This window comes from Erithacus rubecula (genome assembly GCF_903797595.1).
Source record: "Erithacus rubecula genome assembly, chromosome: 1".
Classification (NCBI taxonomy): Eukaryota; Metazoa; Chordata; class Aves; order Passeriformes; family Muscicapidae; genus Erithacus; species Erithacus rubecula.
Window position 1 is genome coordinate 69,763,732 of NC_136658.1, and position 24,344 is coordinate 69,788,075.

At 44.5% G+C, this 24,344-nt stretch overlaps 2 long non-coding RNA genes across 9 annotated transcripts in view; one reads left to right on the plus strand and one right to left on the minus strand.

Moving 5' to 3' along the window:
- Positions 1-17,542, minus strand: part of LOC306804507 — a 95,617-nt gene extending 78,075 nt beyond the window's left edge. For 6 of the 8 annotated variants that reach the window (XR_013774894.1, XR_013774895.1, XR_013774896.1 and 3 more), the window contains exons 1-2: positions 16,300-17,542; positions 13,695-15,814 (exon numbers count right to left, since the gene is read on the minus strand). This is a non-coding gene — a long non-coding RNA (uncharacterized lncRNA). The remainder of the gene's footprint in view (positions 1-13,694; positions 15,815-16,299) is intronic. The other 2 variants (XR_013774892.1, XR_013774893.1) reach the window with 2 other exon arrangements.
- The window catches only part of LOC306804520, an 81,535-nt gene that overhangs the window by 35,360 nt on the left and 21,831 nt on the right, over positions 1-24,344 (plus strand). Inside the window, exon 8 of the long non-coding RNA XR_013774905.1 lies at positions 7,932-8,021. This is a non-coding gene — a long non-coding RNA (uncharacterized lncRNA). The remainder of the gene's footprint in view (positions 1-7,931; positions 8,022-24,344) is intronic.

Sequence of the window (24,344 nt, forward strand, 5' to 3'; positions counted from 1 at the left end):
TTTGTATTTCAGCACAGTGCCATACATAGTGCTGAGTGACTTGCTGGCCTCGTGGCTCTTCTCTCTCATTCTCTAACAAGCTGTCCATCTTATTAGAAACAATAAACACCAGAAAGAGGGTGCCTTCTATGACTGATTGCAGAAGCAAATGTCCCATTCCAAATCAGTGATGGGGCCTTCTATCTCTACAGGAAGGGTGAGGGGGCTAGCAGTTCAGTGTCAACTATCAGTGCCTCAGCAATTTCATTTGCTATTTCAAATTCAGATTGGACTAGTATCCATAATCTCCTAACCAATCACTAATCCTCAGGGATTTTGAACTGCCAGCCTGCAAGATGTCTATTTTTACATAGGGATCCATGCAGCAGAGAAAAGACATTAGATTCCTCATAGGAACTCTGGATTACATTACAGAGTGCTACCCTGGATTTTTGCTGTGAACCACACAGGAATTTTCTGTTTACTTGTTGTTTGTCCTGCCTCCTTCCAGAAAAAGTAGCCATCACCACAGCCTGCCTCAGAAGATAAAGCATTGAGGTGTAGTGCCACAATACATCATTGATTCAGTTCACACAGGTCTAAAACTACATCATCAACAATTCTCAGACTTACAGAAACAACATCAATTTAAAACATTTTGTTATGGTTTTACTGTTATACATCATATTATCAAGAGTTTTTTACTTCCCAGAGGAGAGATTGTAGAGAGCAACAGGTCAATTAAATAAGCCTCTAGGTCATCTTTCAAGATCAGTAAAAACCTCTCAGCATTTATAGTGTCTCCCAAAACATTTTACTTTAGCTACATTCTGAAAGCACAGCCTTGCAATGATCTGGTACTTGTCTGGGGTACACAAAGGAGTCCTCTCCTCATTAAACTTTGAACGAATGATACTCATTACAGTGTCACCTTCATACCCTGAAGTACCACGAATCTGGGGGACAGACAGGTCTATTCAGAGACAGGGATTTGCTCACATTCAAAATATTTGTGATGTTCAGGAGATGCCTGCTCTCCATATAAATATTTCAGTCAGTATTCTCTGCCTTGAACAATAAATAAACTTGGGGCTGTTTTTCAGGACTTTCCAAACAATTGCCAGTAGTTAACATGATAATTCATCATATATTTTTGTCAACAAGCCAGTGAGGAACAAGACCATCCTCAGGAGCTTATATGTGACATACAGCTCTAAATTAAGCCAGTCAGAACCAGGAAACATTTGGGATTAGAGCTGATAACGTTAGAGCCTTGAGCCTTTCTAACCTTCTGCATACCTAACCATCATAGCCAGGAGTCAATAGCACTGACCTGTCTTACAGAGTCACATTTTTCAGCTGGGGACTTCTAAATGTGTGCTTGTTCATAACAGATACAAATAGCTGTCGTGTTCTAACTATGCTGAGACCTCCTGACAAAATACTTTGTTTACCTGTTTATAACATGACTGTCTGCCTTTAAAAATTTTTTTTCTTTGTGTCTTGTGAAACTTTCAGTACATTCTCTTTACCTGCTTAGCCAGACATACCCTTCTGAAATAATAATTTGCTCTTGCAGCCAAATCTGGTATGATTATAGCTGATAGACAGGGCGTTGCCTAAGTGAAATCTGCTGACAGAAACTATTTTGCAACAGTACAGATTATTTTGTGTCAAATAGAGTAATTTTAACTAGACTTACTCACAGACCTGAATGAAAAGGCTTTCTGTTTGAGTATCCTGGCATGGTCAGTCTCCGTTAACCTCTTCTGCTTCAGTAGTAAAGGACTGTTTAATAATTTTGACACTAAGTGTAATTTATATAATTCCTCTTAAAGTGCATTTTTCTGCAATAGCTTCTTATCTTCTTCTGTACAGTGATACAATATACCTTAACTTGTACTAAGATTTAGGAAAGGCTTTTGTTTATATTTTTACCTAACCATGGAGACCTGTCTTACTGTCTGTATAATTTTTTACTAATAGAAACTGTGCTTTCCTGTCTGCCTGAGAAATATTTCTGTGTCTTGTAAAACACATGGCAGGGAAAATGGGAGAATACTGCATGAATCTCCTACTGAAATAATAGGAAACTCTCACAAGCTTCTGCATTTTCATTATGATGTTAACTGTGCCCACTTAAGGTGTACTCTAGAAACAATGTTCTCTTCCTTTAGAGGAGGCTTGAACTACTTTAGCTTCAGTTTTCTGCTTCAGATTTTAGATAAAGTTTACATTGATTCCTTGAGCTTTAGTTATTAGCAAGTAATTTTCTTGGAAGGAGGCTGATTTCTGTGGAGTGGTAAATTTTCTTCTTTTTATTTCCACTCCCTACGATTCTTTTAGATTCTGCTTGCAGAAAGACCAGCAGGGTTTTAAGAGCACAATATGCATGACTGCATCTTTTCCTCTAATGCATCTTTCCTAGCAGTGGAAAAGAATGGCTCTCTCAGAATGTGCTCATCTAGGCTTCCAGTTCCCCAGGATCTTGGAAGGACTTCTTTGCAATAGCAGCTTCAGCATCTGCCACAGATAGCAGGCAGGCTGGTGGTTGATTGGCAGAGCTAAGAAGAAATAGGTTTCCAGCCCTGGGGCAATGCAGTCTTCTTCAGAGACTGTAACTACAACACCTCTCTAACAAACAGCAAAATTTACGTTTTCAAAACAGCAATAAATGTTTTGAAATCACGAACAACAGGGATGGATAGGAATCAACTTTTCACCTTCTCTATCAATAAAAAAAGTAAGGGTGCATCAAAGGACAGCAGCAGACCTGTTCATAGTAAATAATACAATAAATTATATTACTTTATATGTTCATGGGTATTATACTCTCAACATTTTTTACTAAAGACAGTATAGTTTAACCAAGTTCACAGCAATCTAAGGAGAAGACTGCACAAGGCCCTGGAAGAGATATCTAGTGAAGGTCACTGACTGCACAAGCCACATCAGGTTCAGGAAACCCTCCAAGCTAAAACAAAGTTGGATGCTGGAATGCATGGGCATTATCAAATGTGCTTGTGCTGGTCTGCTGTTCACTGAGGGAATATTTGGATAAGAATTGGCTTTTGTCAGCTGTTAGAGATGGGTAAATGGGCCAAGTGTATGCCTGGCCTGAACCAGTCTGACCTCTCTAGTATTCTTAAAACAAAGTTTGTTTATAAACCATGACCTATTCACAGTCTTTGCAAAAATGAAACAAAATACGTTCCCCTCTTTAAATTCAATCAACTAGAGTCAACCTTAGTCATTCCTTTTACTGCACTCTCAACTTTGCTAACTTCTCAATCTGTTGTATTTCAAAGATTTTGTAACACATGTTAATGAAATGCCTCTACCTCTCATTTTTTCTCACCTAATCTTGCCCTTCCTTAAATCAAACTTTATTCATCTTTCTCTCTCTAGAAACTTGTTGCTACCATTATAATCCTGAGGAGTGACTTTTCTTGTACCTTATACTGGCTTTCAGAATCTCTTTATTACAGAGAGGAAATCTTTGAACCTGGCAATGGAAAGAGCAAGAAAAATAATAGAAAATCCATGGGATAGTGTTGTTTCCATCACAGTTGTTTGGGAGGAGGAGAAGGAGGAATTTTGTTCTGATCCATTTTAAGTGAATAGATCAAATCCACAGATCTGCGATACCAAATCTGTAAGTCGTATTCCAAAATGCAGCAAGCCAGGATCACTACAGGAAATTCTCAGGAGTAAACTTGGGAAATTGTTCTGACAGTAGGTTTATCCTTCTAAGTCACTTTGCAAGGACAAGAAAATTTAATGGGAAGTCTCTATTTTTAGCAGAGATTAAGATGGTGAATCCTTATGTTCAGTTCCCTGGTTAGCCCAAAGTCTGTTCAGTTTTCAGTAGATAGGCATAGGTGCAGCTATAGCTTGAGGAGGAGAAGGGGTGGAAGAACAGAGAAGGATCTAGAACTCTTCATGGCGTCCATTCACCCTCCTGCTGCTGGTAAATCTGCACCTGAACAGCCAGTGTATTAAAGAAAAAGCCTATCCTGTTTGGCTTCTTACTTCTAATGCCTCGGGTATTGAGGAAATGAAGGCAAACCTCTGTTCCAGGGCTCTGTCTCTTTAACTTTGTGTATACACCAGCAGGCACAGTAGGGATCCGTGCTGGTTTGAACATACTACAATCTAAATGGCTAAAAGAGAAAGGAGGGAAATCACATTTTCTGTTCCTTGTGTGGCCTACTGGAACGATTAATATGTGTTTAATGAGTTCTCTGTGTATGCTTTCTTTAAATTAAAAGTTTATTTTTTTTAACAAAACCACTTAAAATTAATTATGAAATTAGGGCAGCCAGTACTAAGGTTAAATTTACTATAGTATTTTAAAATAACACAATAAAAATACTGTGACACACATTTTTTTATACTAAAGTTTTAGATAAAGCCAAATCACTGAAGGGGTGGAAATCACTGGCAGAGCATTTGGAATTATATATAACCTGCAGAATGTGGAACTAGCTTCTGATAGCTTTTCTTCTTCTCTTTTAATGTACTCATCTACTTTATATTAACGACTCGTATGTTTGAAATTGAAAAATCCACTGGGAAATGAAAAAGCAGGTAATTTCATTTTTTCTCATTAGGCCTGTGAATGAAATCTGTAAGAGGATGAGGTGGACTAGTTGTACAGTCTTGAAGGTCGTGTTAACCAGAAACAATCAAATTCACCAACTAGCACTGTTTCATCCTTGTTGAATGAATCAGTTTTCAATACGGTATGTTCTGTTAATTTTTTTTTTTTACGCATTGTGTAAAGTTGTAGCTATTTAATTTAACTGAGAAAAAATGGAGGGCTCTTTAGCTACATTTTAATTGAATTCCAATTTCCATCCACATACACACTTTTATAAATTACAGTTGGAAGACAAAGTCATGGTAAAGAGAAGCCATTATATTTTCTATTATAAGATGTAAAAATTACGAATAAGAAGTCGGTTATATAGGTGATTAAATAAAAATTGTACAGGCATGAAATCACAATCTAGATAGCAAAAAGAACAATATTTTTTAAAGATGATATATTTAATTGAATAAGGGTCTTTAAAATGAAAGGAAAAGAAAGGAAATATAAAACTGCACCAAAGTGGTCTGCATAAGACAAGGCTATTGTTCTTTTCTGTTTTGAAAAGGTAGCTAGAATTGGTAATTGAACTCAGAGACACAAACCAATTCACCCAGTCTGCTGATAACATGCACTTGCAGTTCTGGGTCCTAAACAAACACAATATGGGCCTTGCAAGTGCTATAGAAAGCCCTGGTTAATAATCAGTTGTCCAGGAGTCCCCTCTGACCCGCGCGGGCCCTCCTTCCCTCGGAACAAAACCGCAGCATCTGCTGCCTGCTGGAGCCATGGCGGGGCGGATGGAGCCCGTGTCCCGCCGCCTCCCCGGGCTCTCTGCCCCTGCAACTGCCGCAGAGCCAATGAAAGAAACCTGGGCGGCTGACTGACCGAGACCTGCCTCGCTGGAAGGTAGAGGGAGGTGACCTGGGCTTAGATGACCCTGACTATCAAGTGTTGTCTTGACAAACAGCAATTGCTTGAGAATTGCTGTAGGCTTGGAAAACACGCGTTATCATGTTCATGCTGTATCCACTGATAGAGATTGTTTTCGTTACATGGACTGGATATTTCTAACTCCACTGAACCTACTGATGTGTGAAAACATAGATAAGTTCAAACTAGAGTCTGAAACTTGAAAGTCAAACCTGAAAGTCTCTTCTTTGTTCGAGTTACTCCTTTTGACTAGTGGATGTCTTTCTTTAACTCAAGAATCAGTCCATGTCCGGTATGTCCAGCATCTACAGTGGTCTTTGGAATGCTGGGTTGTTTTTTAATTTTTTTTTTTTTTTTTAATGCTGCCTTTGTTGGAGCTGGAGCAGTTTCAATGAAAGAATATCTCAGTTTTGTGTTTGGTGAATGCTACTGTCATAATTATTTCCCCATATAGGTTTCAGCATTATGGCTGTTGGACTCATTAAAAAGCAATCCACACTCACAGTTCAGTATTTAAGGCATATGCAGAAGTTCAGCATTAATTACGGTTTTATACTTGGTGAGAAGAAGTAAATTTTTTTGGTCTGTGCTGTAGCAGAACTTCCTTTTGCACTAATGTCTACAGTTGCTGTTTCCTCCCCTTTCAGCAGAAGTTTTACTGGTAATATAAATGTGAATTGAAAACAATCCTATTTTATTTGAAGGACAGTATTCCTTTTTCTGAAAACTTGTTGAGTCTCTCCCTCATAAAATAATCTTTTTATGTTTTTCCTTATTCATTATTGTCTGCTTAAGTACTGAGAAACTTCTCAGTACAAAAAAGGTTGTAGAGAAACACATGAGATTATGGGATACTGTTGTGGGGTATAGATTGTTAAAATAAAAGAAAGGAAAGGTAGGAAGCATGTAGTGTATAGTGCCCATAGGGGCTCAAGTGGTTAGGGAGGTGTATTAAGGGAAAGGCAGCAGGAGTCTGTCAGGGGTCAGTACATGGTCACTCATGACCTCAGGGGCATAGAGATGTAGAATCCTTGTGACATGATTTGCAAGAGAATGTGGGGGCTTTGATTCACTCATTTACACAGCATCAGAAAGTAAATAAGAGACTGCTTTCTTATTTGAGGAAGATTTCAGTCATCCAGATCAGCATCTTCCATTAAACTTCTTATCTTTCCTTCCATTTTCATATGCCTCTTGCATATTTCCAGCATGCTCTCCCTCTAGAATGATGACTCTAATGCATAAGAAAAGGACAGTTTTGCTATTACTTGTAGATTTGTTGTCATATGATATATAATCTGTCACTATTCTCATTCTTGCTTTCAAATTAAATTTCCCAGTCTGTATGTTGAAATTGTGTATTATTAACAACTACAATTGTAGTAGCTAGATGTAGTATACAGCTGTAGTACCTAGATGTAGTATACAGTTGTTTTTTTTTTTTTTCTATAGACCTCAGGCTTCTTTTAAGCCTAGAATGAGATTTTGTTCCTTTAAAACTCTCAGAGCTCAGGTAATAGTGGCTGAGAAAAGACTAAACAGGAGTTATTCCTTCTCACTGTTAGGCCACTTGACAGATTGATACAGCTCTTCTAGCCTCTGAGTGCCACTGGCTTAGCCCAGCATTTATGCAGTCCTTTGTGCAGACTCTTTCTCCCACTGTAAAACTTGCCCCATTCCAATAGGAGGTGGCTTATGGCTTCTTTCCACAGCTCCTGCAGGAGGATCCCTGGGTGAGATATGAGTTTTTCAGTGTCCTTTCCCAGTCAGATCTTTATATCTAATGTGAAGGGAGTGTAAGACTGGTGAGGATTTCAATTACTGTAATTTTGGGGTTTTTTTATGTGGAGATATGATATGGCATAGGAACTCCTCTTAAGAGAGACCTTCATAGTTGGATTAGCCTCTTGACATCTGTTAGGCATTGCTGACTAGGCACCTTGTCTTGGGAACTGTGAGTTTTGTATTTGAAAAAGACAAATGTAGTGGTAAACAAAATGTTGCTGAATACTTATTTCAGATCTTAGATTGTTTTAGGCTTTTATAACCCTATATGTGCAGCATTGGCACATCCTGTAAACATTAATTTATCTCTTAGATTCAGTGAGATGTAGGACAGTTTTAACTGTCCCTATCTTAGAATGGAAAAGCCATTGGTGAAATTCTGAGTCAAGGATGGGATTATGGCCCTTGTTTAGACTCCCATTCCAAACTTTGGCCAAAACACCATCCATCTTCCACCTTGATATAGATTCAACATCAGCAGTTTGATTTAACTTGAAGTGTCTATAGGAACAGTAGCTGGAAATCTGTGCTCAGACAGATGAAAGACAGAGCAATTGTATTATTTAATGTGTTAATCAATCCTGATAATCTAAGCATATTCAGAAAATTATGTTGCTTAACCTCTATTTTAATTTATTTACAGGTCTACTTTGCCTGTAGTGCAGAGCTATAGTGATAGTTTGATTTTTATGATTTGCATCAAGCATGAAGCTTTCAAAGCCGTATGTCAAAGGTAAGTTATTTCAATAATACTCTTATTTGTATATGTCCCTAAATAGATCGTATGTTTATGGGAGAAGTTTTCATCACTTTATTGAAGACTCAGCTCTGTTGAGAAGTCACAGTCCTGAGTAAAGGATGTTATGAAGCAGCAGGAACTCCTGCAGGGAGCTCTGAGATTTTCTCCCAGTGCTTGCCAATATAGTGAGGAAGTGTGCGTACTGCACCAGCTTTTAAAATAGTGCAACCTGATCCTTTCTTTACAGCTCGGAGGGTGGGGGTGGGGAGTGAAGGTGAAAGAATAAGAGTCCATATCCTCCTCCTCATTTTGGGTCTGGTTTTCCCTATTGAGTGAAGAGAGCATTAATTGTGAATGACTATTATGAGAAAGGACCCTTTGCTCTCACCCTTCACATTTCCTGTGACATCGGCCAGGTTTAATCTAGTCCGTGTTAGGAGAAACTAAGAACACTTTGCAGTGTCATAATGAGATTTCCCCCTCATTTTCATTTTCCCTCAATGATATGTAAATCATTGCTTGTAAGGGATAAAAATCTGTAGGAGTTATGAAACCAAAGTGATTGCACTAATGTGGAACTCCTTCTAGTTAGACTGCAGTGTTTATCACTCTCCTTAGTGCAATAAAACTAAGATGAAACACACTTCAAAACAAAAGAGGCCATCTAGTTTTTTTCTATCAAACTAATAAAAGTAAAATTGACAAACTAATGTAAATTACTAACCTAATTTTTTGAAACAAGGATAGACAATGTGTAAATTAGGAAATTGTTTTGTTGAGAGTTTCGCTTGTCTGTAAGGTTTTAAAAGTTATCCAGATTTAGGAGTTTGTAGATTTAATTTAGACTACCTAAATTAATATTTAGTCAGCAGTTGTGACAGCCAATCAGTACAGTGTTGTACAGTGGAATCTTTGTGAAATTTATTGTTTCATAAAAAAGGATGTTAATGCAAATAACACATTTAGACAGAAATGAGGCTACTAAGAGTCCTTAAAAAGTACAGAGGTCTCAATAATCTGTTTTTCTAGCTAGTGTTGCTTAGTTTTCAACATATTTATTTTTTATTTCTTTGTGGAGTCTAAAGGCATATTTCTCATCTGGTGAGCTACTAATGAATTCCTAGTTTCCATTTATCAAAGTGTTCATTTGTGCCTGCAATCCATGCTAAGAACAGTTTTTTTAGTCTGTGCTAGGTGTATCTTGTGTACAGATTATGTACAAATTTTGAAGTGATGCCCTGATTAGCTAATATCATCTATTTATATGTTGTATTCAGAATGCCAACTGTACATGTAAAAAAAATACTAATGAAAACTACTATATTACTTTAAATATTCATAAGAATATGTTACTTTTTATCAAGCATTAATGCCAGACTTGGAAACGGTTCTATTAGACATCCATCAATACAGTTAGAGAGTAAGACCCAGAATCTAAAAGTAAGTTCAAGAGAAGAAGCTGAGGAAAACAATACTGCTTGTTTCCAGATATTTGAAATGAAATCTGCATAAGGGTTTATCCAAGAATGCTATAAGTCTTCAGTTAGAAGTATCATGCTATCACTGGCTAACTGCTGGAAGGAAAAGAGTTTTTCTTTCTTAACCACTTCCCATAAAACACCAGTTACTATAAAAGGATAGCTGGAGCTGTTCTTCTTTCTTCCTGCGCCTCAGGCTCCATTTTTAAAAAACTTTTTTTCTCCTTCTGTATCTTATCCATTGTAAATAACTGCTGCACTTTCCTACTGTTAGTAATGCTGTCATATGGCTCCAACAACATAAAATGGACATTTTGAATAACATAAGGTCTGGACAGAGGCTTCTAAAAAGCAGTAACTGGACTTGCTGTCTCGTTAGTTATGCATGGTTGCTGCTTGTTAAAGTGCTACTGTGCAAAAGCTGAAGCACTGGAACTGCTTGCTTGCAGTACCAGGAAGACTGTGCTATCTGAACCAGTCAAATTTCCAAATGTAAGTTAGTAACACCCTTTACAAAGGAAAAGATGGAAATGTGTCTAGAGTTTAAAATGAAAACTGTAAAAATCCATGGCATAGGCCTTTATGGTAATCAGAGAAAGCTACTTGTTATCATTAGGAATTACAGGGCTGCATTTAAAAAAAACCAAAAAAACCCAATAAAACAAACAAACAAACAAAACACCTGGGATCTTATGTACAGAATAAGACAACAAAAAAAAATTAAAAGTATCAGACATCAAATGGTATAGGCAGCCTGGTAACATATACAGTAATACAGCAGTAGTTGACTGACAATATTTTTCAAGTGTGAAAAAAGGAAAGGTAGGGTCATTCAGATAATCATGTGCTAAATTACTCATTTATATACTTCAAGTATCAAAAGAAATGGAGAGTTAGATAAATTAATAACTAACAAGCCTTATTTTTACAAACACAAAAAATTATCTTGACCTTGTAGACTTAAAAAGCCTTCATACTGTAACAAAACTGAATAAAAACTACACTGTACATATTAAAATACAGGCTTCAGCCCTGGTGTGTTAATACAAATTCACTCTACTTTGAACTCTAGTAACCCAACTCTAATCTCCAATGGGTTTTGAAAGTTAAACCAGAAAGGACTGTCAGTGTGAGGAGGTGTGCATGTGTATGTGCATATACATACACACATATACCTTGTTCCCTAATTGATAAATTTAAGATATGTATATCTTAAAAGAGAAAATAGGTTGATAACTAATACCTTTATGTGTGGGATATTGAATTGACATTTATTTATTATCTCTGTGAGTGTGACAAATCTGTGGAACAACTAATATCAATTTAAGGCCAGAATTTAAGGGCAAAGTGGGTTTGAGGTACACAGAAACTTAGCTCGTGATGATGAGAGTTGGCTCCAGCTTCTGTGCCTCAGTCATTAAGCCATGTCCCTACCCAAGCTGCTTTTCCTATCCACCTAATACATCGAGCCACCTTTTGTTTTCAGAGAGCAGGCAGTGCTGGTGTTTGCTTTGTACTGTTACCACTTTAATTCTCTCTGTGACAAGCTGCAGAGCCACAGAAGCAGCCTGGCAGCAGCACTCGAGCTCCAAGTGCAGCAGAAGTAGGGAGCCCTGGAGGAGCCAGTCACAGCTCTCGGTCACTGGCCAGCCCATTGCTTGTAGAAGTTAGCATGCTTAAGCTGACATTGATCCCTCGAGGGACTAGCTACCAGCTAAACAAAACTGGAGCACAGGGCTAGCCAAGCATAGATTCTCTGTGACCCTGTGTCAGGACCTATCATCCTGTTGTAAAAGCCAGCTATGTTACCTCCTTGTCCTCTGAGACTCTCAGGGAATCCCCAAGTAAATGAAAGGGGAGTTATTTACATCTCCCTTATGTCTCCAGCCCAATCTTTTTTGTTAAAAAAAAAAAAAAAAAACAACCAAAAACGAACAAACAAAAAACCCAACCAAACAAAAACAGTAAAAATCCAAAACCAATCAAAACCCCAAGAGATAATGGAGCACTTTAAAAAGGCATATTTGCTCCCTTATGAAGGCTTACTACAACAAAGCAAGAATAATTTGCTCTATTAATTATAGATAATGGAAAATGTGGAAGCATCTCTGTGGTTAAAGAAGTGAGCATACTGTCATTGACGGTATCACCACTGTTGTATACAGCTGAGAAAGGCAGACACATTGGAATATTACTGGTAGTTTAGAATATTTAGAAGCCAGGAGTTCTATTAAGTCTATTAAATATGCCGAGGGTGGAAAAGCTCATTTGCTTTTGCAGAGGAAATAGAGCAAAGATACACCACAGCAGAGAAAGCTAGCAGGACAAAGGAGATACTATTGACTCATTCCAGACTGCCGACTTAGCAGCTCAACTTTGTTTCCTTTTAACTTTTGTAACAGTAAAAGCTCAAAGCTTCTCAGTCTATTTTCTGCACAAATAGAAACACCCAGACTTCAAAAAGTAATATGCTTTGAAGAAACCCAAACCATTAACACATTAAAAACTGTGTGTACTATTAAACAGGGCTTCGTGGTTACTTGAATTTTGCAGCAAGTAGATGCTGGTGGAACGGTAATAATTTTTACACTGCTGCATTCTGGCAGACAATTCTTGAGAAACATGGATTTGTGGAGCACTTTTTGTTGGTTTTAGTGTGATACAGTTTTATTGACTTTGCAGTGGGTAAGTACTGCCTCAATATTTTCACAGGCTGAGTAAACCTCACAGACACACTTTCCCAACCCAGCAGCATATTGCAACAAGTTTCTAACACTATAACATTACACTTGTAACACTGGAGAAAGCATATGATGTGTGAAATTTAGACTTTGTTCTAGGTATTTAATATTCCTTAAAACAAACAAACAAACAAACAAAATGAATATTTTAGTTGTCCACTCTGGACAATGGAGTGTGCAGGGCCATCGATATGACAGCTTCTACGCTGACGGCGTCCCTGTCCCCAAGTCCCATCAGGACTGTGCTCCTCGGCAAGAGAGCGGTGTAACTTCGGGGAAACCCCACGCGTGCAAATGCACCTCGGCTCCCACGAGCAATCCCTTCCACAGCGTGCGCCTAAAGCGTCACGGGACGTCACCAGCTCAAACTGCTCGGCCCCGCGCAAGCCCCGCCGGTCCCGGGGCGTGTGAGCTGGATGGATGTGCCTTTGGGAGCGGGTACCGCGGGCTCGGCGGGGCCCCGCCGGTGCCGGGGGGGCCGGGGCGGGCGGGGCGGCCCCGCTCTGCCCCGGTGGCGTCGGGGGGCCGCGCCCCCCCCCCCCCGTTGGCGCGGCGGGCTGTCACTCAGGCGACGTCACAATACGCCTGTGTGAGCGCTGTAAACACTCGGGCGGGCGTGTGTGTGTGAGTGACGCGGGGGCGCGCCTCCCCGCCCCCCAGCTCCCCCCGCCGCCCCCAGGGTGGCACCGAGCCGGCCGGGTGGGGGGGGTGAGGCGCGCCCCCGGTTGTTTCCCTGCGCGCATGGTAGCGGCACGAAAGGTAGCATCACTGGAGCAGGGGATGATGTAATTCTCCCTCCGGCCAGTGACTGCCTGCGCTTGCACCGATCCGACTTGCAAACCGGAGGGGGGTGGTTGTTTTACGCGTGATCGTATCAGCATCTCCTGACGGCGCAACCCCCCCTCTCCAACGCCGCTTTAAAGCCCGCTCCGCTCATCCCTCCCCTCCCCGGGGCACGGAGGAGGGATGGGGCTGGGGGGAGGAGAGGAGCCCCGCGCCTTGTGTGCAGGGTAAACACGGCAGCGAGCGCCGCGCCGAGCGGTAAACAAGTCTGAGGTGCCCTCCGCCGCACGGCAACTTGCTGCGGGCGGGGTGTCCCCCCCGCACACACACACACACGCACGCACGCACACTCACTTCCCCCTAACAAAAGCCCGTTTAATATCAGCGTCAGCTTTTGTTCGGCGGGCGGCAGCAGCCGTCCCCTCTCCCGATCACCTTATTTCACCGGTCGGCCCCCCCCGGCAAAACCCACGGGTCCCCCACGCCCCGTCCCCCCTGCGCGCATCCCCGCTCGCTCCGCGGCGCTGTCCCCTCACCGCCTCCAAAGCTCCCCCTGCTTCCCCGGAGCTCCCGGTCCCTGCTGCTCGCTCTCCAGGGCAGCAGGCAGGTAGGCGAGCAGGCGGCCCCCCCAGTCCCCGAAAAGGCAGTAGCTAAATGGCACTTACTGTCAGAAGAGAAGGCGAGAGGGGGAAGCTCTTCTCTCGGTGCAAAAGCAAAATAGCCACTCGCAGGACGTTGCCAGCATAGGAGGCAGCAAGGGAAAATAAAAAAGATCTTCCAGTAGCGAGGGGAGGGGGAGGGAAGGAGAGAGAGGGAGGAAAGGAGGAGGAGGATTCGCCTTTTAACCGGAGAAAAATAAAATCAAAAAACAACCGCGTGTGTGTCGTCGTCGTCGTCCCCCCCCCGGTTGCCTTTTTTGTGCAGTTTCAGCAAAGCTGCGAGGAAGTTGGTCCTTTTGTTCCACTATTTATAGATTGCGTCAACATTGCGAAAAGGAGAAGGCGGAGCGGTGGCACTTACTCCTCGCCGAGGGGTGGTGGGGGAAGATATCGGGGTGGAGGGGCGGGGCGGGGGGGAACGTACAAACCCGGCGAGTACAAGCGACTTCAGCGCTCTCCCCCACCCGCCGCCGCCGCCGCGACCACGGGGGGAACCGGGCGGTGCAGCGGCAGCAGCGGCGGCGGGGAGAACCGCGCCGCTTCCCCGCCCGGCCGCCGCCGCACAGCACCGCCCCGCGGGCGGCGAGGCGAGCGCGCCGAGCGAGCGAGCGAGCGGCGGGGCCGCGGGGAGGGGAGCACCCGCCGCTCGGCTGGGCGCTGATCGGCTCGCCCGTGCCCTCCGTCTCCCGGCGGAACCTGTTGCGACCCTCTCGGCTGGGAGCTCCGAGGGCAGGTGCACGCACCGCCCGGCTCCGTTTTCTTTTCGAGGTAGTGCCGAAGGGTTAATCTGGGGAGCCGAAGGGAAAATATTTTAAAAGCTGGGGTTCTGAAACTTAAGTGTTTTCTCCGCCATCGAAGAGGAAGCAGAGGGAAGGGGGGACAGAATTGGGGGGAGTGGGGGGGGGGGGAGAGAAGGGAAACCGTCGCTTTTCTGGCCGAAGGCAAATGTTTCTAAACTGAATGTAAACAAAGAAAACTGCAAACACCAGAGGAGGGCCTTCCACCGCCGCCAAGGCTGGGGGGACGTGTTCCTAAAAGGGGTACCGAGCTTTGCCCACGCCTCGTTTCCCTCCGGGTCCTGAACGCCCGCGGTCACCCCGGCCACCGCCCTCGGGTGCCGCGGGACCGGGGGAACTTTCTGCCGGAGGGGACGGCGCAGGATAGCGAGCTTGGAAAAAAAAAAAACAAAGCGCCAAAACAAGTGTGCTCCTTTTTGTTGTTGTTTTGTTTGTTTCCTTTCAACTTTTTTTTTTTCCTGTTTTCTTTTGTTGTTTTTGGGTTTTGGTTTTTGCTTTTCCCTTTTTTTTTTTTTTTTTTTTTTTTTTTTTTCTCAAGAGCGAGGGCTCGTCCCTCCCGCCCCAGGAGGCAGAGCCGCTGTGCCCCGGGCGGGCGGAGGCCGGGGCCGGGCTTGCCCGAGCCTGCCGAGCGCTCCCGGGTCTGGCCTCGGGGCTCCGTGGAGCTGCTGGTGCTGTTACTTGCAACATGCTCACAGAAACATCCACGGGGCTCCTGCTCGGTTGAGCAAATTTTTCAGTGTTTAGACGGGAAAATCCTTCCTTGCTATCACACAGGCCGGTGGGTTGTCACCGCAGGGTTAGAGAGGAGCTGGAGGGAAGGAGGAAGGCTGGAGACGTGCGTGACCGTGACACTGTTTGTGTGATCGCCCTAAAAATACCTCTGATGGACCCGCGGGCGATTCTTGCCCAGCAGAAGCACAGCCGTCGAACTGGGCGACGTTTGTGGGTTTTCCCCCCGCTCCTTGTTTTCGTGAGTTCTATGGGCGGATGAGTTCTTATGCTTTGGACAACAGATGCCTTCGCGATGATGATTTTCGGGGGAAGAGTGCTATTCCCTCGGAACTCTCCCCCTCCTGCTCCGCCCAACCCACGCACGGTCCCTGCTGCAGGGGAGCTCAGGTAATGCCTGAGGAAAGCTCCGACCGAATAAAATAAATTCCGTTAGTGTGGTGCCTTTCTTGAAGCGTCCCCTGAATGCCGGGCTTTCCTCTCCTCTACAACTTCGCCGCCACATCTCCGTCCCACATCGCTGCTCTTGCGGCAGAACACGGTGCTTGCTCATCTTCCATGGGCTCTCGTGGGGACTGCGGCTACTCTTTGCTCCTTCTGCTGAGGTTGCAAAAAAAAAAAAAAAAAAAAAAAAAAAAAAAAAAAAGGAGAGAAAAAAGAAAATAGTAAAGGGGAAAGAAAACAAACAAACAAACAAAACCGAAAATTACGTAGTTCGAAGACGGACGGTGTTGTGTCGGGTTGGATTTTTTGCGTACAAAACGCCTGGCACAAGTGAGCTCTTTCAAAAACCTTTTAACTGATGGTATAAAAATTGTCTGGTGGTGGAAAGTAGTAAATAGTGGAAATAAAGGATAGATCCAAACTGTGAACCGTGAATAAGCCTTCTTGGAAAGAACTGAAGAGAGTAGAGAGTAGGTAGGCAATTCTCTCGCTTCTGTTCTGAAAAAGGAGTGCGACGCGTTGGCACTTTTTTTTTTTTTTTTTTTTTTTTTTTAACATTCTGAGAGAAAAGAGTAAAGAAAGACAAACAGCTTTGTGGTGGAAATGGGATGATAAAAGCAAGATGTAAAAGGCATAAGTACCGAAGTGGGTATGCTCGCCCCGGGCGCTGCCCCACCGCAACCCGGTGGCTCGGAGCCGGCGGCTGAGCTTCAGCAGAAGCCACGGCGTTCAGAGATGTTGCAACAGCACTTTGAAAGTCTCTAAAGAAAAGCTGAATTGTTGGAACTTAGGTAACTTAAGGAAACTCGTTATGACCTACATTGCTGTTCTGAGTCAGCAGCTGCAGCCCCAGCCCCGGCGGGTCCCGCCGCCGCCGCGCACCCCGCACCCCTTGGGCGGAACCGCCCCCCCGCCGCCGCCCGGCCTCGCTGCTTCCCGGGTTTACAAACAAACTCGCCAGGATCGAGACGGTTTCACTTCTGTTCTAAGGAATGGCTCCACCGCTTTTTTTTTCCTTTTTTTTTTTTTTTTTTTTCTCCCTCTTCCCAGGTTTGCGGACAGAGCAGCTTGCTTGCCTCACCGCTGGTTTATCGGCTGGTTTTTGAGGGGGGAAAGAGCTTAAGCGGAGGACAAGGTCTTTCCCCCAAGTTTTTAAGAGCTGTACTTGATTTTCCGAAGGGATACTGGTTGTTTTCTGCACCGGGAAATAGATGCCTTATAGGGAAAAGTTACTACATGTTGCACGCTGCTTTGCTCTTAAGATAGGGAAGGAAATCCTAAAGTTGCAATCAAAAACTTAGCAAACAACTTTCCATATTTCTTCTGTAATGTAAAGTAAAAGCAGCAACGATTAAACTCCAAAAGTCCACACTATCAAGATTCATAGTTGAATCCAGTTTGCAGCGAATTCGAATAGTTGCGCCGAGCGTTTGTTAAATGCACGGTCAGCAGCAAGGAAAGAACCCAGAACACTTTAACACCTTGATTAAAGTAATCTGTGCGCGAAGGCACTACATCACCCCTGCCAGGCGAGGGACGGGGAAAATAATCCAGTAAGCTTTTTGTCATATTCAAAGTGACGAAACACTCGAGATGAAATGACCTCAGAAAACTCCGCCTTTGGAAAACCGCGCTTGCCGCCTCTCCCTTGCCCCCCGCTGTTCCCCCTCATTTCTCACTTTTTGTTTATCGACACGTCGTTGCCACCAGCAGGAGAACTGAAAAGACAAAACTTAGCTCCAAACGCGTTGGTTTTCCGGTCAGGAGTTCACCGGGTTTGCGCACCGCTTCGAGCGCTGCTTTTGGTAATATTGTCAACATTACTGATATATTTTTATAAACTTTTAGGGTTTTATTGGTCGAGTACGGCGACTTACTGCATTTAATAATGGGACAGAAAAATCTAATATCCTTTCCTTTATTTTTTTTTTTTAAAGAACATCTCACAGCAGTGATAGAGACTTGATCCAACGCTCTTTAGTAAAAACTTGTAGCAGCTGTGAGTTTCTTACGACAGTGATAGTTCAGAGTCTCCTCTTATGAAACCAGCGAAATTCGAAAATTCGGAGACAGAGACTGCTCCCTGTGCCCCTACTCAAGGAAGGGAAAAGGAAAATAGTTTTAGGTGTCGGGAAAGAGTCGTTTCTCGGTGTGGTGGTGGCACCTCCACAAGCTCCGTTTCCCAGCAGATGTGTTTGCAGCTGGACACGGGGCTAGGTCCCTGCTGCCTCACCGTGAGGGTGAGCCACTGTCGCTCAGCCACCTCCGACTCTGCGCTCGGCGAGTGCTGCCAACCACCACCAAATACAGTCAACGCTTTCGCCTGCCTGATTTGTAATTTTTCAAAGAACCCCTAAAATTCCCCCGTGGTGTCATGGAAAGAGAGAACTCTTCTTGCTCATAAGCCTCAAATGTCAAAGGCAAAGGAGAGAAGGTATTTAACCTTAAGGGAGGAAAAAGTGGAAAAAAAGAACAAACCGAAAAACCAAAAATCCAAGCCCAACAATAAAAGCCCTAGATACAGCTGGGGAGGAGAGAGAAGTGAGGGAAGAGGGAGTGAGAAGGGGGGGCTTCAGCTGTACCGGGGCTGACACGGTGCGTCTGCACTTCTAGCGAAGTGGGAGCGACTCCGGTATCCCGCTTTCTTCCTCGGCGTTTTTCTTGGGAATTCTGCGGGATTCGCGCGGTTTCTCCCGAGCTGCACTCCCGGGGCTTTGCAGGACGCCGTGACCTCCCCTTGCCCCTCGCTCAAACGCCTCCAGAGGACTTGGGCAGCCCCGCGGCGGGACGGGGGCGGGCGGCGGAGCCCCCTCCGCTCCCCCAAATCGCTCTCCGTACGGTCAAGCCCACAGAATGGGCTCGAAAGGGAAGGTTTTGGGAAACCTGTGAAGAGAATGGACGTGATCTGCGTGTCGAAGCGAAGCTGAAGGATCAGTAAGCCGCAGTTAACACCGGTCACTTTTACCGAGATTTTGGGACGCTTTCTTTTTTTTTTTTTTTTTGTCTATGTTGTTTTTGGTTTTGTTTTTTAATTTGTTTGGGGGGGTGGGGGGGGTGGGTAGCATGGGGGTGTGTGTTTAGACCCACGTAATTTCATAATAATTTTTCAGACACCGTTATCGTTGTCCAGCGTGTGTGACCAGGTTGTTAAAGACTGGGCTATTTTTGTTCATACAAGCTGGATCTCTGCGAGGTTTAATTTAACCCCGTGCGACTCATCACGTTTCTTTCACCGGAAAAGTACCTTTCTGGAAAACCTGCCGTCAGCTCGGTACTGCTCTCTATTGCGGGACCGAAAAGGCACGATGCAATGTATGCAAAGTGACTGTACCCTTTCAGGATGTTACTGAGGTTAAATGAAAGTCCCGGGACGGTAAGAGCAAAAACCTGGTAGTCGTCCAAGAACAAAATCGTTATTTTCAATTGAGTCGAGGTTGTTTCCCCCCCCCCCCCCCCCCCCCCCACTTTATTCTTTCTTTCCTAGCGTAGCTGGAAAGTGTCTTTGTTCTTTGTTAATTAGTAGGGTCTTTACCACGTTCTCGTCACAACTGATTGGTGGGACGATATATACAGCAAAAATGATCGCGCTTAGCAAAAGAAATGCAGTGACCTGAGTTTGGATGATCGGTGTCCCAGCGAGCACTTGCTTTTATTTATTTATTTATTTATCTATTTAGTTATACTTTTTTTTTTCTTTTTTTTTTTTTTTTTAATTTTTTTTTTTTTTAAACTTCCGTGGTTTTAGAACTGTGGCCAGGAGCAGGGAGTGTAATTTCATGAATGTCCCCCATGGCAGCCTAGCCACCTCTGGCCGGAGAGGGGCTGCCGGGCGCCGGGAACGTGGGTATGGGGACATTACTTCTCCCTCCCGCAAACATGAAGTTTTCCGCTCTTTTTCGTTCCCCAGTCCAAAGATTTCTCTGATGATAACAAAATATCTGTGTAATGGCTCGCTTTTGTGCCAGGCTCAACATCCTGCTCATCCCCTCGATGTCAGCTTTCTCAGCGTCCCATTTTCGAGCACCTTTTCCCGCAGAGATGTCCCCAAGCTCATATTTTTGTGTCCCCCGTCCCTCTCTCACCTCAGTGGCATTGAGGCGGGGTTTCGTCTCTTGTCAAACTTTGCACAGACTTGGGTGTAAATCCAGCTATTTGAGCTCTAAAGACGACTATGTTATCTTTCTATTCGGCGTAATTAAATTATGGGATTTAAAATCTCATCGTAAAAATACCAAATGCAAATACTCGGCACCATGGATGTTTGGTGCTACTTTTATTTCTCTTAGCACATCAGGTGTTATTTAACATGTAGAAAAAAGTGAAGGATCATATCTTTTTATCAGAAGGTCAAACGGTGCAATTAAGCAAAGAAGTTCAGAGAGTCGGGAAAAGTTAGAATGCCGCTATTAAAAAAAAAAAAAAAAAAAAATCGAAAAAGCAGCTACAACTGTTTAGGTCCCCCCCACCAATGTGACCTTTTGGAGTTGAGTCAACTGCTGATTCTAGATTATTTACTCGTTCGGGGAAGACGCCGAGCTGCTGAGGGACCCGGTTCTGGTCCCAGGGCAGTTCCCAGTGAGGTGATGGTGGAGCCAAGGGCCAGGGAATTCTGGCAGTGCAGCCGTCCTTACCATCACCTCTTGGTCAGGCAAAGCGAGGCGAAGAGCAGCTGCCAACCTGCTGCAGATCTGCTTTCCAGGCTGGTTTTGTCTTCCGGGGAAAAGAGTGGCTACAGTAAAATGCTCAAATTGCTCGGATGGAAACTTTCCGGTGTGTTGGAAATATGTAAAGACAGAAACGTCAATGACACCGCTTCAAAACATAATTTTTGACTCCTCAAAAAGCATTCAGGACCTGGTGGATGTGAATTACAGTCATTTCCATACCGCTCTGCTGAAACTGAAACGTGTGTTCTTGGGGGTGTTTTAGACTTGCCTTTTTAGACTTGACTTCTGGAGAGTGGGGGAGCCCTTTATCACCGCCTGTCCTACCATCCATACTACGGAGCGCCTTGCCCGTTTCCCACAGGTTTCCCAGCGGGGTCTCCCTGCGGCCGGGATTCATTTTCCGCGCTCCCCCCTTGCCCATTTGTCTGGCCTGTGCAGGACAGAGGGATAGCTTACGGCCGGTCGCTGCACCGCCACCGCCACCCGCTGCCACCTGCCCTGCGCGCCCCGGCCGGGGACAGTGGCTCTGCAGCTACTGCCGAATGATTAGTGTTTTGTTCTTCTTTTACCCCCTCAATTTTTTAAAATTTTATTTTATTATTATTGTTTCTCTGCACCAGCCTCTTATCTTTTCTCGCAGACACCCGAGCCAGTGAAGGCAGTGGGCGTGCAGGCAGCTGCGGCAGCCCGGAGATCCCACCTTTCTCCCGCTCTCCTCTGTACACTGCCGTTAACACGCTGGCAGTGCTGGAGATCCGGCTGCAGCTGCTGCTGCTACTGCTGGTCAGTATTTACCACCAGACAGTCGTTTATCTCCCGCGTTCAGCTCATTGTTTTTATTTCCGGGAAGAAAACGCAAAAAAAAAAAAAAAAAAAAAAAAAAAAAAAAAGGAAAGAAAAAAAGTACCTTCGGCCATTTTCTGAAAACTTGACACCTCGAGCTGCAGGTTTGTCAGTGCTCGGACATTCCTGGGGAGGTGAAGCGTTGCTGATCTTTCCCTGAGCACAGTAACTGCAAAACCCACAGAAAAGTAGCTTGTGGGTCTCATGAGCAGAGCCCCCGGCTCCCCGGCTCCTTTTCCCGTGCTTGTCCCTCTGATAGTCCCCTGTGCTATCTCGAGGCACGATTAACGCTTCCCGTGGCCCTGGAACTGTCGCCGAGGGCTGCGCTCGCTGAGTCTCTCCGTTTCGTGCCGCCTGGCCGGCACGGGGGGCGAGCTTCGCCCTAGGGCGGCCCGGGCGACAGTAGGATGGATACCCGGGGAGGAGCTGTGGCAGAGCCGGCACAGATCTGGCACTGTGTTGGGGCAGTTCACGACAGTTCACTGGGAAAGTCTGGGACGGCGCTGGGACCACCTGTGACTGTGGTCGGGCAGTGCGGGGACAGTTGGGGCGGTGCTCGGACAGTCGGGTACAGTACTGGGACAGTTGCGGTAGTGCTGGGATGTCCTGGAGCGGTGCTGGGACTAAGCTGAGACAGACTGGAACTGCCCTGGCGCCGTTCGAGACAGTGCTGGAACATCTGGGGCAGTGCTGGAACAGACTGGAGCTGCCATGGGGCAGTCCTGGCGCCGACTGGAACAGGGCTGGAATAGTGCTGAAACAGTTCGGACGGAGCTGGTACCTCCTGGGCCGGAGCCGGGACAGCCGGAGAGGGCAGCGCCGGGTCGGACGGAGGCCGGGCCGGGCAGGACATGCGGGGAGGAGGGAGCTGCCTGTGGCTCCACCGCCACTCGGGGCAGGGCCGCCGAGGGGCCGAGCCCCGGCCTGGGTTTGGCCGCTCGCACGGAGACCGCCCGGGACACTCGCGGCTCGGCCCGGCTCGGCCTCTCCGCGGCCGCGGGAGAGGGTCCGTGCGGGAAGGGCTGGCCTGCAGAGCCGGCCCCGGGCTCCCCGCTTGGCCGCCGCCTCCCCTCGGGCTCTCCGGTAACGTGGGGCTGCCGAGAGGCAGCCTTCAAAAAGTGTCCGCATCCCACATCTCTTCCCTGTAAAAATAGATGTAAAAAATAGCCCAAAGCTCGAAAAGGCTGTTGATGAAATCAGTCCCTTCTGACTTCTGTACAGCTGCACCGATACACCTTGTGGTTTCTCCCCTCGGTCGATTTTTCTCTTGGCTCCCCCCGTGGAGACCCCGAGCCTCCGCACCCGCTGCCGGGAGTGCTTTCGAGTCACCCGGGGCCATTCCCCTTCCACCGACACTCCTCTACTGAAATTGCAAATGGTCCGCCCTCTCAAAAGCTAGTGACTCTGAAAAGATGTCTTCTTCATTACTTTTGCTTACAGATGTAAAATGCAGGGTTGTTTTTTTTTTTTCCTTGGCCATAATAATTTAGTGGACCAAATTCATTAAAGAGGTTTGCGTTCTACAATCCCGTGGGACCATTTTAATTGATGGTGAAATGTTATTTGACTTGGCAGTGTAGCAGTGGGGATTTGACTCATCAAGATGTAAATTAAGAGTAAACAGAGAAAAAATGTTTACCTGCATATATCTGAATGTATATTTCCTCGTTTTAATAGATTAATTAATATTGCTTCTCAGTCATAAATTACTAAGTGTTTTAGAACTGAAGGAAGAATAACCAAAATGATTAGTGTATTAAATGGCTAATGAATGGAGAAACTTTCAGTATCTCTAATGTATCTGCATAGATAGAAATGAAAGTATTTGAGTGATGTAATGTATGTACTTGTGGCTTTGGAGATTTACAATGTGCAAATGTAATAGTACTGCTCCTCTGAAGTGCTCACTCATACTAGCAATGCAAAGTGCTTCAGGTCGATGCTAAGCTCTGGTCTACAACTCAAACTACTTTTGAATTGTTGCTTCAAGGTATGCCAACTCCAGAGAGAAATGAGGTTTCAGCAGTTTCACATGTCTGGCCTGTTGACTGTACATGGTTTAATGTACAATTGTGTATTTATCACTCTCCTGAGAATCCAGATTTTCTCATGTATTTCACAGCAAATTGAAACACTTGATTTGGAAGTGTGTATCTTGCCTTAGAGGCCAGATTCCTGATCTGATATGTCAGTATCTAGCTAAAGGTAGAAATTTTAAAATGTTATATGAAAAAGAACTCTTGTCCGTCTAAAATGATTTTCAGAAAGCATTTGCTAATCAAAAGCTAGTTACATAATTTCATTAAATATGGCTTGGCTTTTTTTTTCCCTTACTTTTTTTTTTTTTTTTCTTTTAACACGTCAATTAAGTGGCTGAGCAATGTGTGACGCTGCAAAAACTGTAAGTTAGCACAATTAACAATGGTTTAAACACAACCATTTCTGGTACACTTTGGCTTTCTGTAATACACATCTCAAAAACCAGACCAGCAACACCTAGTTCACTTCCCAGAAGTATATTTTGTTCAGAAACTTTAGCAAAGTTTTCCACATGAGACTCTTATTTCACCTGAGAGCATTTTGAATTGTTTGGTGCTTGGGTAGCTCAGATGGGACCATGGGTCTGGATCCCCAAAGGTCATCTGGGGTCCTTAGGCATCTGGCTCCTGTTTAGATACTTCTTGCTAGGCAGTAGGAGGTAAATGTCTGAATAGCTTCAGATTCTGAGCCTCATTATTTTTTTCCTCAGGCATAACATCAGAGATTATGTCAGAGATACACTGTACCTGTAGATGTACACTTGCTAGAAAATAACCCTAGACAAGAATATCCTACTTCTAATGAGCAGATTTCAGCTCTTCTGCTCTAGTGGCCTGCACTGCACTGTTAGAGAACTGAGCTCTATTTTATAATTGGCAGGAGGTAAGAATATTTCATCAGTAAATCTCTTTGCTCTTGAAAACAGGAGAGAAGCAAAATCTACTGGAAAGGAGCCTCTAAGCTTAATTCCATACATATTAATTTGGAAGGAAAGAAAGATATCCACAGCAAGAATGAGAAAAGGGAGGCATGTGTTTGAGATATCTGAGGGCATAAATAAATCAATATATTGCTAGACAACTTACATAATGTTCTCAAAGCTTGTATTATAAATATGAGAATAGAGAGAATCATAG